Source organism: Amblyomma mixtum, chromosome 5 (genome assembly GCF_055824585.1).
Source record: "Amblyomma mixtum isolate Tamu chromosome 5, ASM5582458v1, whole genome shotgun sequence".
NCBI classification, from domain to species: Eukaryota; Metazoa; Arthropoda; class Arachnida; order Ixodida; family Ixodidae; genus Amblyomma; species Amblyomma mixtum.
In genome coordinates, this window is record NC_143016.1 from 187,844,657 (window position 1) to 187,857,929 (window position 13,273).

The 13,273-nt window shown below is 51.3% G+C and overlaps 1 protein-coding gene across 1 annotated transcript in view; it reads right to left on the bottom strand.

The window, feature by feature from the left end:
- The window catches only part of ATPCL (ATP-citrate synthase), a 58,527-nt gene extending 55,689 nt beyond the window's left edge, over positions 1 to 2,838 (bottom strand). Inside the window, exon 1 of the mRNA XM_089546471.1 lies at positions 2,681 to 2,838. The gene's annotated coding sequence lies outside the window, so the exon portion shown is untranslated. The remainder of the gene's footprint in view (positions 1 to 2,680) is intronic.
- Between the last annotated feature and the right edge of the window lie 10,435 nt (positions 2,839 to 13,273).

The window sequence follows — 13,273 nt, forward strand, 5'->3', positions numbered from 1 at the left end:
CCATAGAAGAAAGCAACCGTGTGCACCGTTCACAGACGTTGCTTTAAAGTACAGTGCAACTCTCTCAGAGCAAACTCCCAGTGGTAAGATAAGCGTGGTCATGGACGACATCTAACAGATTACTCAATGACCAAGATCCAATGTCACACATCAAGGTAAGCAGGTCAACAAAGCAGCAGATCATGCGCACAATGGTGGCCTAAAAGATAGAAGCGATCTGAGCAAGAGCATGCCATGGCACTGGGCATCTTCAAGGGCACTGCTAAAGTGACATCTGGGCAGGAGCAACGAGTATGTTGTTAGGGCAGGTGCCCTTCATCTCTATGCCAGTGGCATGAGCATGTGGTGGTTACGAGCACACCTAATCCATTACACAAGTACAGCCGCTGCCCACAGTAAGCGAATCAGAACACCAACATTCCGAACTGCATGTCTGAGAAGTAAAAGTACTATCCAACAAATTAAGAAGACAACAATGATTATCAACATGCGCCCATGGAGCAAACTTTCTTATCTACGCTGATATATGGCCACTTTATCATAGCCTCACTTATGTGTCAGAGCTCCAAAGGAAAAAAAATCAAATTACTTCTGTTCTGCAACATGTCTTGCTGAACAGACCTGCCTGACAGTCAGAATCAATATGAACACCCAGATATGTTTAGGAGACTACAGTGCGGTTACGTGCAGTGACCGAACGCTCTGCATGTGCTACATCGGACGTTGAACAGCTGGACGCCCCCATTCCAGCTGTTTTGTGCTTAGTGTCATGCGCGTGTGTTTGTACTGTGTTCTACCAGACCTTCACGCGTGTGCGACCTGTACATATGTTATTATATTAATATGTAAATAGATTTATTGCCAGTATACCTCTCCCCCTGTCCTTTCTACTATCCCCTCACCCCTTTCCTTTCACTTCTACATACTGCCTGCTATCCTTTATTTCCGCTGCCCCCGCTCAGGTGCTTCCAGAAGTGATGGCAGATGCCGGGGTTAGCAAAAAATCTATTTCCTTTCATATTCAATGCATAATAAAAACCACCACTACTACTACCATGAGCATATCTGTTGGGGTACACATGCATTCAAACTGGACCAGCTGACAACGTGCCGCCAGCCACATCAGTTAATTGGCCACACTTTCCCTTCTTGAATTATGCTTTCCGGCTTAACAAATTTTGAGCAAGAATGAAATGCCCAGGAAAGGTGAAACCACCAACTTGCATTCACTGTGAGTCTTTGGCAAGAAAAAATTCACAACAAGTGAAACAGCTGAGGCTAAAACAATGCTGCACTTTACATCACCAGCGACGCTTCCACTGTACTTTGTCAAGTTGGCTATAGCCAGTCGCTGGCTTCTAAGTCTGGAAAGCAGCAGCCTTTCAGCCATGCTTGCCAGCTGTAACTGTTGACATCAGCTTGTTAATTCAGAGGTGACCAAGACAATATTCCAATCATAATTATGTGAGCGAAGTGCATATTGCCATAATCATTATGAATGTCCTTAACCTGTAAAGAAAGAAGTCCTCACTTGCTATAATCTTCCTGCAACAATGACAAAATTTTGACGTGGTTTCCACCTGAAATTCATGCGTCAGAGGAGACGTCGTAAAACACAAGAAGCCCATACAAACTGCCCAAATACGCTCATACGTAACTGGGGCAGTTCCTTTCCTCTTTCGATATCTTTCAGCACAAAAGGCGACTTGGCGCAGAAATAAGCGAGATTCCGCGCGGTACAGCATGCAGCCAATTGCTGGAGGGAGTACTGTGAGCTTAGCAGGCCTATTTCCGGGCAGCTTGAGGCAGTCGACAAGACAGGCCCGGTGGAAGGATTCATCCACGGCGATAGTGCCAATTTCAACGGTTCACGGGAGCGAGTGCAAATAACTCGAGCAACGCTTACGCGCACACGGCACAGAACAGCGACGCAACCAGCTGCAGGAGTGCATGGGGGAAGAGACGAACAAATCGCTATACAGTTCACCGCTTTTGCGACGGGCAGTCACGATTTCTTATCGCTCCAAATTGAGAAATATTCGCACCCCCGGGGCGCTTTTCCTCCAGGCGAACGAGGCTTTTCTCACGCCGGACAGCACCAGGAAAAGCAAGGTGCTTATAATGACCGTGGAAAAACTAGCAGGAAACCACTCGCGCCTTCGCCGGAGAGGAAAAGAGATGGCCTCTGCGATGGCCCTCCTCGCAAAGGCGCCCACTGTTCGCAAGACGAACATCGCGTGACAAAAGCGTCCGTCATTCGCGAAGCCCCGACGGCACGCAGAGCGGCTCGGGCGCCGGCAGACGATAACGTCCGGCGGTGATGTGATGAGCATCTCCCCGCGCACGGCGAGAGCAACGAGAGCATCGCCGCTACCGGAGCGCCGCCAACGTAGCGCAAACCCGCACCCACGGCTGCCGCCGGTGCCGTCGACCGGTTCACAGTCGGGAGGAAAACGTACTCGCTTCCTCGAGCGAAGAAAAAAAATGGGCCGCGAGGCTTTTCCGCCCGTTCGTTTTAGTGCTATACGTATACGTTCGTGGGGCAGCTGCTCTGCGGACGACGAAACCGGTGCAACGACCACACCGAAACGCCGGCGCCCACCGCTGAAGCACCTCGGTGTTCGCGGCGTCGGGCACAGCTATGGAGTAAGAGAAGGAGCGCACACGCGTGCGTGCTTACCTGGTTCGCCGGTCAAAGTGGTCCACGAGCGCTAAAGACGCAGCTCACAACACTCGCCACGCGCAACTCACACAAGTGCACGTATCATGCGGACGTCTCGCACCACTCACACCACACTCGATGCGTCTGCGGCGGTCGCCCGGCTCCGCCAATGAGCGGCCGGGACAGAACAGACGACAGCACCTCATGTCATTCGCTGGCCAATCGCTAACCAGTTTCTAACCGCCGCAATTTTAGCTAATCACTGAGCACTTTCTCACTTCATAAAGTTGAAAAAAGCAACAATAATTCGGTTGAAAGCTGGTTTTCAAACAAAATCTCAGGCGTACAACGTTCTGCTAGTTTTTTCAAAATGTGGTTGTTGCTATGCTGCGCCATCTATGAGATTTATTAGACAACTCATAGCTTGAAAAGTTCTATTTATTCTATTCATTCTAATTAACGTGTTTTGTTTAAGCACCCAAAAGTATCAATATTATTAACTGAATACTTAACTATGAAATTCATATTGTTTCCTGAGATGTTGATCTGACACAAAAACGGCGGGGAAATCAAAGGGCTTGTAACGTCTTGAAATCTTGTGCCTGAAAAATGCAAGTTTATGACTCAAAACTAGCAATGCGTAGGACTCGTCGCACGTCATCATGCGCGTATCTACTAGGCAATCAAAGGATATGTGCTCTTGTTCCGCAAGGAAGCCATGCGTGCTCGTGGCACATCCGAGCGGTTTTCAAGCGTGCGGCTGCACGCATTTTTATCGGCCAATATAGACGTTATCTGGCCTCGGTGTACGCGCGCGACGGAGATGCGATGACGGCCCACCGTGGTTGCAGTGCTGACGGGGGAAATGCGTGACGATGGTAAAAACAAGTAAAAGCGTGTAAAACAAAGAGAACTGCAGGCATGAAAAAGTAACTGCTAGCGTTTTGAACAGCACAAAACGCATTCTCCAAAGGGTGACGTTCTTTATTTCAACCTTACGGGCACAGCATTATCAAACCCGGTGTTGCGGCTTATGTGGAACACCCCTCAGCAGAATGCAGAATGACTTTCCACTGTCGGCGTCGATTCTCGGTACAATGTAGCGACGCATCCTCTTGAAAGGGATGTGCTTAATATTTTATTTTTTCTTACGCCCCTCCAGAAGTATTTGAAAGCAAAGATGTAATAAAAAGAAGTTATTAAACCAACCTTTCGAAGTATATACACACCAGTGCCTGCTTCTTGGCCTTTCTGATATAGGCTCAGCAATGTTATTCTGATATAGGCTCAGCATGGTAAAAAGGCGGGCTAAAAAAAGAGTTTTTAAAAAGAAGGGCTGTGAGAAAGCGGCCGAGACTGGGACTCGGCGCGCTCGTCTCTGATCTTTGTTCGCAGCGGGTTTTAACCCTTAGATAATAGGGCGGAGCTTTATTAAATCCGCTCTCCCCCAATTTCAACCAATCCCGCTGCAATGGCACTGTAGGTACAAGTAGGTGGAGCCCAGTGCTCGCCAGAGCCCGACTCTAGAGGCGCAAGTAAGTCCACTGCTTCGGGGGTTTCAAAAGTCCCCCACCTTACTGTCCCCCACCCCCACTTGACAGCTCATCTTTCTTCAATGCGACACTGTCGCCGACCCTCTGCAGCCCTAACAAGGCTGTTCGCAGTCTACTCCCCGTTTCCCGCAGCCTTGGAGAGCGCCCGAAGCGCGCGACGCCCTGTCTCCATTCTCGACCCCTCCAGACGGACACGGTAGGGGGAAATTCGCTACTGGCGCCATAGGCGTCTAGCTTAACACCACCTATCGTCGCGCCGCTGCCACCTCCGCTGGCACCTATCCGTCGTCGTATGCCACCTCGCCGCTCCGTCATGAGCCCATGGCGCACCCTCGACAACCGCCCCATATATTGACCCGCAGGTCCTCCACACAGGGGCTTAAAAAGCCAAGCTGCGCTCGCCCGTAGTCACACCGTGAAGAAGGGGCCGAGCCGGTCCCGAAACGTCGTGTTTTTCCTGTATTTTACTTGGTTGGCGTCACTTACCTTCTCCTAACATTATGCCTGTGGCTTGCCGGGCCACGTCGCACGGCTTTGTTGCCAACACGCGCCGAGTTTTCGGGACGGGGCAGGCCCATCCCGCTACGACCCTACGCCTCCTTCGCTACCAGTTTCCTCCGGCACCCCTGCGGACTCCTTCCACCTTGACCACGCCGGTCGCCCCGCCCTTCCCGCGTCGCCGATCTATCTCTCCCATGCGCCGACGCTCACCTTCCCGTCCGGGAAAACTAACAGCCGCAGTTCCGGAGGCAAGAACTGCGATTCTATCAAACTGTCCAAGTCCTCCGTCTTCACCCGCCAATGTTATCGAAGTTTTTGTTGATGGAGTCGCCGTTTTCGCCCTTGTAGACACGGGCGCTGCTGTATCCGTTATTAGCGCAGACCTTTGCCGAAGACTCCGTAAAGTGACGACGCCTGTTTCGAACTTTTGCCTCCACCACTGCAAGCTCGCACCGCATTCAACCTCTAGCGTCATGCCCAGCTCGCCTTGCTATCCGGGATGTTGTGTACATTGCCGAGTTTTTCGTGCTGTCCCGCTGTTCTCACGATGCCATTCTGGGCTGTGACTTTCTAGCCCTTCATCATGCGATCATCGACTGTGCCCGCGCCAGCATTGAGCTGTCTCCGCTCTGTGCCATCCTGCCGTGCGACACCTCTCCCCGATCCGGTAAAATGCTAGCTGGTCGCTGAAGATACTGACATCCCTGCCTTCTATACAGAGGCAAAGCAGACATTTGGGCTAGTTGGTGTGAATTCATGGTGGAAAAAACAGCGCAAACTAAGACAGAAAACACAGAACAAGAGGGGAGACACTACAAGCGCTGACTCGCAACTAAGGTTTATTAGAAAAAACAGACAGAATATAAAGAGTAACCACCCACGACTGCGTACGTCATAAGACCGGGAAAAACAGATTACATGCATGGAGTGAAAGATGATCTAAACAGGAGCAGCGCGCGTGTGCACCCGGTTATTTAAGTACCTAAATTCCAAATCTGACAAGGCCACTGAAGGTTCACTGACGCACCGTTTGCCGTTTTTTTGAATAAAGAACGCTTCCATCAGCTCCCGGGTCACCTTATCTTGGTGGCGAAAAAGCACATTGGTTTTCGGGAAAAGGGGTGTGCATTTGCAAACCCGGCAGTGCGCGGGAAGGTTGTCTCGCGAGTCACTGCCGAGTAAGTTGCTGTGCTCAAAGAGCCTTACGTTTACACAGCGCCCCGTTTGCCCGATGTACTCATTACCGCAAGACAGTGGCAAACGATATACAACACCCTTTACAACAACAGACCTTGTTCAACATATGGTACAACAACATATACAACAGACCTGGTTCCCCTGTCTTGCGCCTGCGATCCTGATTCGACTGTTCTCTTTACTCCGACTGATGTTGCTGCCCGTCGCCACTGTTTCCTCCTTCTGTTCGCTCTTCTGACTATCTGCGATGGCCATAGCGCAATTCACGCCACGAACCCTTTTTCTTACCGAGCAAGGCTTCTCCGTGGCGAATGCCTGGGACGTGTCCAATCTGTCGGTCACGCTCTTCCATACTCCGTCTCTTAAGAACCTGCCCTTCTCCAGATAGATGCCATTGATTCGCCTCTTGCTGCGCCAAACCAAGACACCGTTTCTGTTTTTTCCCGATCTATCGATGCCAGCCTTTCGCCACACCGACGAGCTCAGCTCGTCGCGTTAATTCAACGTTTCTGTCCGTCATTCGATATCCCGCACACCTCTCTTGGCCGCACATCCGTCGTCCCTCACTCCATCGACACCGGCACGCATGCCCCTTTGTACCAGCACCCATATCACTTGTCGGCCCCTGAACGCACTGTCATTACCAATGAAGTGGGCGACATGCTTCAGCGCGGCGGCATCCAGCCTTCTCGCAGCCCCTGGGTCTCTCCCGTTGTTCTCGTGCGGAAAAAGGACGGATCCATCCACTTTTGCGTTGATTGCCGTCGCCTCAACAAGATTACGCGGAAGGATGTGTATCCACTTTCCCGCATTGACGATGCCCTCGACTGTCTGCAAGGCGCGGAATTCTTTTCCTCACTCGACCTCCGCTCCGGCTACTGGCAGGTGCCCATGGCTGCTGCTGACCGGCCAATGACGGCCTTTGCCACACTCGATGGCCTCTACGAATTTGACATCATGCCGTTCGGCTTGTGCAATGCCCTTCGAGCGCTTGATGGACACAGTTCTCAGCGGACTCAAGTGGCACACGTGCCTCTGTTACCTGGACGATATCGCAGTCTTTTCTCGAGACTTTTCGTCCCACCTGGTCCGCTTCGAGCGTGTCCTGCAATGTTTGACCGACGCCGGCTTGCAACTGAATTTGAAGAAGTGCTGCTTAGCAGCCCGGCGGCTTACCGTCTTGGGCCACGTCATCTCCAAAGAAGGCGTCCTTCCCGATCCTGCAAAACTGTGCGCAGTCGCCGAGTTCCCTCGACACTCTTCACTGAGTGAGCTGCGCAGCTTCATCGGGCTGTGCCCTTATTTTCGCCGCTTCGTGCGCAATTTCGTTTCCATCCTCTCTCCTCTGACTGATTTGCTTGCCGGCGACACCAACCTCTCGTCTTGGACACCAGACTGTGATGCGTGTTCACCACGCTCGGCCGCCTGCTTGTGTCCCCTCCGATCCTCCGCCATTTCGACCCCAGCCTGCCCACTGAAATTCACAGCAGCGGCGTGGGCCTCGGCGCCGTTCTACCATGTTGTTGAGTACACCAGCCGCACTCTGACAAAGGCCGAGAGGAATTATTCCGTAACGGAAAAGGAATGCTTGGCAATAATTTGGGCTATTGGAAAGTTCCGACCCTACCTATACGGTTGCCCATTCTCTATCGTTACCACGGTGCAAGAATACTGAGGTGTTGACACTGCGCCCGCTCGAGCGTCCAGATTACGTTCGGCCGCGTCGGGGCGGTCCTTGCAGTTCGGCTGCAAGCCGACAGATGGCGCCGATGTCAGCGGGCCCAGTTGAGCGGTGCTGGCGCCTTGAGGTTCCTGCTGCTCCAGCTCGATTCTCGCTATGGTGGCGTGCGCTTAATTCAAAACTGTAAGGAAATTCCTTGCTTGAAATTAAAATCAGTAGTGTGCCAGTCTGAAAACTGTGTTTGTATGAAATTATCTTGTGTAAAGCAGTTAAAGATATGGACTCGGTCGAACAGCACTCGAAGCCCATTCACGTTTCGCTTCCTCGCTCGGTTCCTGTTTCATTCGATCTACTCATAACTCCAAGCACAATGAATGTAAGTGGGGGTCCTGGTACCATTTGCCGCTCGCAATGGTCGAAAATTGCCGCACCGGAAATTTTCTTGCTCCACTCTTATCGGCCGCCGCGGTGGCTCAGTGGTTATGGTGGTCGGCTGCTGACCGGAAAGACGCGGGTTCGATCCCGGCCGCGGCGGTCGAATTTCTATGGAGGCTAAATTCTAGGGGCTCGTTAACTGTGCTCTGTCAGTGCATGTTAGAACGGGCATAATTTTCATTAAGCTCCTTTCTACAGGAGGGTAAATGGCTCTTGAAGGACTCACGTGTGCAGGGGTCAGCGTTCAGCCAAGTACGCTTTCGAAACTCACAATGAGGTGAAAAAATATGAGGAAATCACCATCTCAGATGTTTGGACTGTCCTGTACAGCCTTAGTCGCTTTGGGACGTTAAACCCCATAAAACCAAACCAAAAAAAATTCAGAACTTTATTAGACACCATATGGCCAGGGCAAACAAAAAATGCTGTAACTGGGTGAATGTTCAAGATATAATCAGTGTCACAGCGCGATAACAGCAGTTTTCGATGTAACCTAAACAGCAAATGTAGCAAAAAATGTGGCATGTTAAAACATATCAATGACAATTCAAGATAAAAAGAATTTTCTAGGTGGATTCCGAGGTGGCTATCTAGGTCTCTCTTGTCGCGTGAGATACTTGGGACAGTTCAAAAATAAGGTAGGAACTGCATTTCTGGAAAGCACGGGCCTCTTTTCCGCGTCAAGTAGCACTCTTCCATCGAACTCCGCGTAATATGCCCGGGATATCGCGTCCTCTGCAAAATGCTTGGTGCACACATGGTCAGTGGGCATTAAAGTCCGGTCCGCCCTATAGGAATCGCACGGCGCCACTTCTCCGAACGAACATTGTCGGAAGGAGCTTTGATTAATTGCATACGCTACACACAAGTCCGGTAGCCTGAACTGCAGTTGGGCACGAATCACTTCCTTCCCATTGCGCAGCACTCGCAAGATGTGGGCTACTCTGTCGACGATAGCCAAACATACGGTCTTGGGGTGGCGCTGCAAGCAGCCGTCTCGAACAGACGCACGGTCGCATCGCTCCGACTTTTTGAAGCTTTTTGGCCCGGAAGTTTTTGGGCTTGGCTCCCAAAAATGAATGGGCCACCCCCATCGTGTTCCTCGCCACCTGTGGACGACGGTTTCAACGCTTCCGCGTCAACGACTACCCCAGGAAACCATCCGGATGCATCGGATACGCCTACCGCCGAAGCCGCCAACATGGCTTCGCAGCAGCCTCGGCAAGACGCCGCGGTAACATCGTTTTGCAGCGGCACAGATAACGCGGCCAAACCTGTCGCCGTGCTCGGCGCCGACGAAAGCATGGCAGATGACGAAGCCATTCAAGTGGTTGCGACGATACCTGTCTCCAACCCATTCTCTGTTCTTTCCACGGAAAACAAGCCGGGAAGCGCCCCTTCCGAGGTAGGATCTTGCACTTTTCCGTTTTCGAAATTTGCCAAGCAACCTAGGATGGGGTCAGGCACCTCGCGGATGACTCAAGAAAGCACTCGTTTTGAGAACAAACGACACGGCGTAAAACATGCCCACTCGCAGATAGCTATAAATGCTCGCTTCACGGATGCGCATTATCGATCGCTAGGCTGTGCCTCAGCGTCCATAGTCACCCCAATGGGCAGAATCGATCACTTGGCTGATAATGAACATACTGAAGAAGATGATTGGCAGCCTGTTAGGCGAAAGAACAAGGCCGCAGCCGCCGATCCAATCAGTGTTAAATACACTGTGATAATTAAGCTAACCTCACCTGGACAACTAGGGACACTCCCCGCACACTGGCTGCACGAAGCTGTTGCTAATGAGCTTCGGAAAATTCATTTTCACTCTGGCTTTCAAGTACGGCCTCTTGAACGAAGCAATAAGTTTGCTGTCGACATATCGCATATGCATGCCAGAGACCATTTGATTGGACTGCAGTCTCTCCTAATTTCTGGAAAGGAGACACCTATCCAAGCTTATGAAACCATACGCCCCGGCCAGATCCGCGGGGTCATCTATCGTGCCAACGGGTTAACAAGCGAACAGCTCATGGCAAACCTCACGTGCTACTCGTGCAGGATAATAAACGCCAGGCCTATGGGCAAGAACGGAGCAGCTCTAATCACGTTTGAGGGCTCCAGACTTCCCCGAAAAATTCATCTGTACAGCATACTCCTTCCGGTGACACCTTATCACCCGAAGTCTATCATATGTGAGACCTGTCACAAAATCGGACACAGGGCAATTTCGTGTCCACTAGTCGACCAACGTCGATGCTCGTACTGCGGTCGTCTTGCACATGGAAACCTCCAGGTTTGTCCGATAGAACCACTATGCCGCAATTGCAGAGGTCCCCACGTAGCCACGGACCCAAAGTGCCCTGCTCGGCGGCAGGCCACAAAAACCTTGAGGAATGGCATTTTCCGTCGTATCCGAGTATCGCGACGAAAAGAACGCAAACAAGCCGAGATTCTACGTGGTAACCAAACGGTGTCGACGACAGCGCACAAGAGCCCTGTCAGTACACAGCAATCAGCCTCGGAGTCAATTCTGCTTGTTAATCAGGACTTCCCTCCACTACAAAGTCAGCCGTTGCAGAAGACACGAGACAGCGAAAATAAAACTAAACGGCAAGGCGCGCACAAGCCCTCCACACGATCTGAGAGCAGTAGTCAAAGGAATGCCACCTCATCTCTAACCGCAGTTTTTGAGCATACCGCGACGGCACCAAAGCAAGCGCGCATTCATCGGGTTTACGCTGATACACTCCGTGATACGCAACGCGGCGCGCAAACGAATCTTGCAAAAGATAGTTCGCGTACGCTACACTTGGATGAAAACCAGCTCACGCGCATTATCGAACTGGTCACTGCCGAGGTGATCAAGCGTATGCTCCCACTCTTGGGAATGTCACAGGTTTCTCCGAATCAAGAGCCCGAAATTGGGCACACATCATCTTCACTTCCGCGTACTTTTCAGTTTAATAATGGCAGGAATTAGCGCGAAACCACGTGACATTTTTGCTTCGGACTCTCCTATATGGTTCTTGCAATGGAACTGCCGGGGAATCCGTCGCAAACAAGCGGAACTTCAGAGGAGACTGTCCATCACGCCAACGCCTCCTCTAGCTGTCCTGCTTCAGGAGACTGTCAATAATAAGCCCAATCTAATAGGGTACAAACCTTACTGCACCCCTTCCATAGAGCACCGGCGTCCCGGGCCAGGATCGCGATCTGCGCCTCCAATGGCCAATGGGCAAGCATGCGTTCTTGTTCTGTCGCGCACGGCCCACGCTGAACTAGATACTTCCTCATGGTGCACGCAGACGCAGGAGGTAGCGGGAGTACGCCTTAGCTTAGATGGCGACCAACAAGCCTTAGTTTTTTCAATCTATGCGCGATCATTCGGTACTACGACATATCGAGTAGATATGTCTTTTGTAGAACACTTCTTAAGGATATATCCCCAGGATCGCGTTGTCGTTGGGGGTGATTTTAACGCCATGCACAGCAGCTGGGGATATCATCACTCAGATGCTAGGGGAAGGCACCTTTGGCAGCAAATTGTCAGAGCGAAGCTGACCATAGCCAACGACCTCACGCTACCTACTCGCCTAGGCCAGCACAAAGGTCAACAAGACACTTCCCCAGACTTGACACTAGTGTCTCATCCCAGTGAGATCCTGTGGTCGAGGGCTGATGATGTCATGGGCAGTGATCATTATCCCGTGGTGGTCTCATGGGCTCCTCGAGGGCGAAAGTCATTACAGCGGCAACAACGCCGTCGAATAGAGGAGCACGTCTCATGGGACGATTTTCGTAGAATGCTCGGTACGCTGAACGCTCCCACAGGGTTAGACGAGCTCATTACTCAGATCAGCGATGCCAAGAAGAAAGCTACAACGAAGCTTTCAGTCAAGTTTGATGCCCCAAAGCCGGACTCCCACCTTTTGAATCTGTGGAATCGTAGGCTTCGGGCTCTCAAGGCGTATCGTCGATCAGGCCGGACACCCCATCGGAGGCGTGCTCTCACTCGCATCAGTCAAGAAGTTGAGAAGTATACTCTGCAGCTCGCTCTCCAAGACTGGCAGCTGCTGTGCCACTCACTCAATGGAGCAGCTAACTTATCGAAGGCCTGGCACATATTTCGAGCTATCCTTGGACGCAAGAAGCCAATTTCCCCTGCCCAATGCATGGCCTTGAAATTGAATGTCTCCCCGGAGAAGTTAGCTATACAAGCAGGGAAGGTATTTTTTCCCCAACCTGAAAATGCAGATGCCTTGCCTGCGGACCCCGTATCAGGTACATCAAACGATTACGACGTTCCCTTCACATTAGACGAACTGGAGGCAGCTCTGTATGACTCCAATCACAATAGCGCCCCAGGGCCGGATGATATACGCTACTCAACACTTCTGAACCTTCCCAAGTCACATAAAGTTGCCCTCTTGAAAGAGATGAACAAGTACTGGGCCAACGGTAATCTTCCTCTTGCCTGGAAGAAGTCAGTGGTAATACCAATTCCAAAACCTGGCAAGCCAAGTCGAACATTACAAGACCTCAGGCCAATATCGTTGACGTCCAACCTTTGTAAGGTCATGGAACGTATGGCTCTAAGAAGACTTGAATGGTACTTAGACAAGTACAACGTCCTGTCTCCTATGCAAGTAGGTTTTCGTCGAGGGCTCTGTGCCCAAGACATTCTCAGAAGGCTTTATAACGACGTTCTCGCATACCCTAGCAGCGCACAGCTCCGAGTGGTTGTTGGGGTAGACGTCAAAAAGGCGTTTGATTCCGTGCCCCACTCGACCATACTTCGCCGGCTACAGGAAGTGGGAATAGGCGGCAACCTCTACCGCTTCGTTAAAGCCTTTCTTGCAGAAAGAACGTTCTCAGTAAGGGTTGGAGATACTCAGGGTGAATGGCAACATAACCAAACAGGTGTCCCCCAAGGCGCTGTCATATCACCGGCTCTTTTTAACATTGCTATGTCAGGTCTCCCGCCAATGTTGTCGTCGATACCCGGTCTTAATTTTGCCGTGTATGCGGACGATATAACGCTGTGGACTAATTCAGGGTCCCCTGCAGAGCAAGAACTAGCCCTACAAACAGGCCTTAATGCCGTCCATGAATACATCAAGAAGTGTGGAATGGAAACCTCTCCCGAAAAAACCGAGTATGTGGTTGTCTTAACGGTTCGCGGGTGCGGGCCGAGGCCGAACGCAAACTTATCTCTCTTCATTTAGGGCACTCAGTTATCTGCCG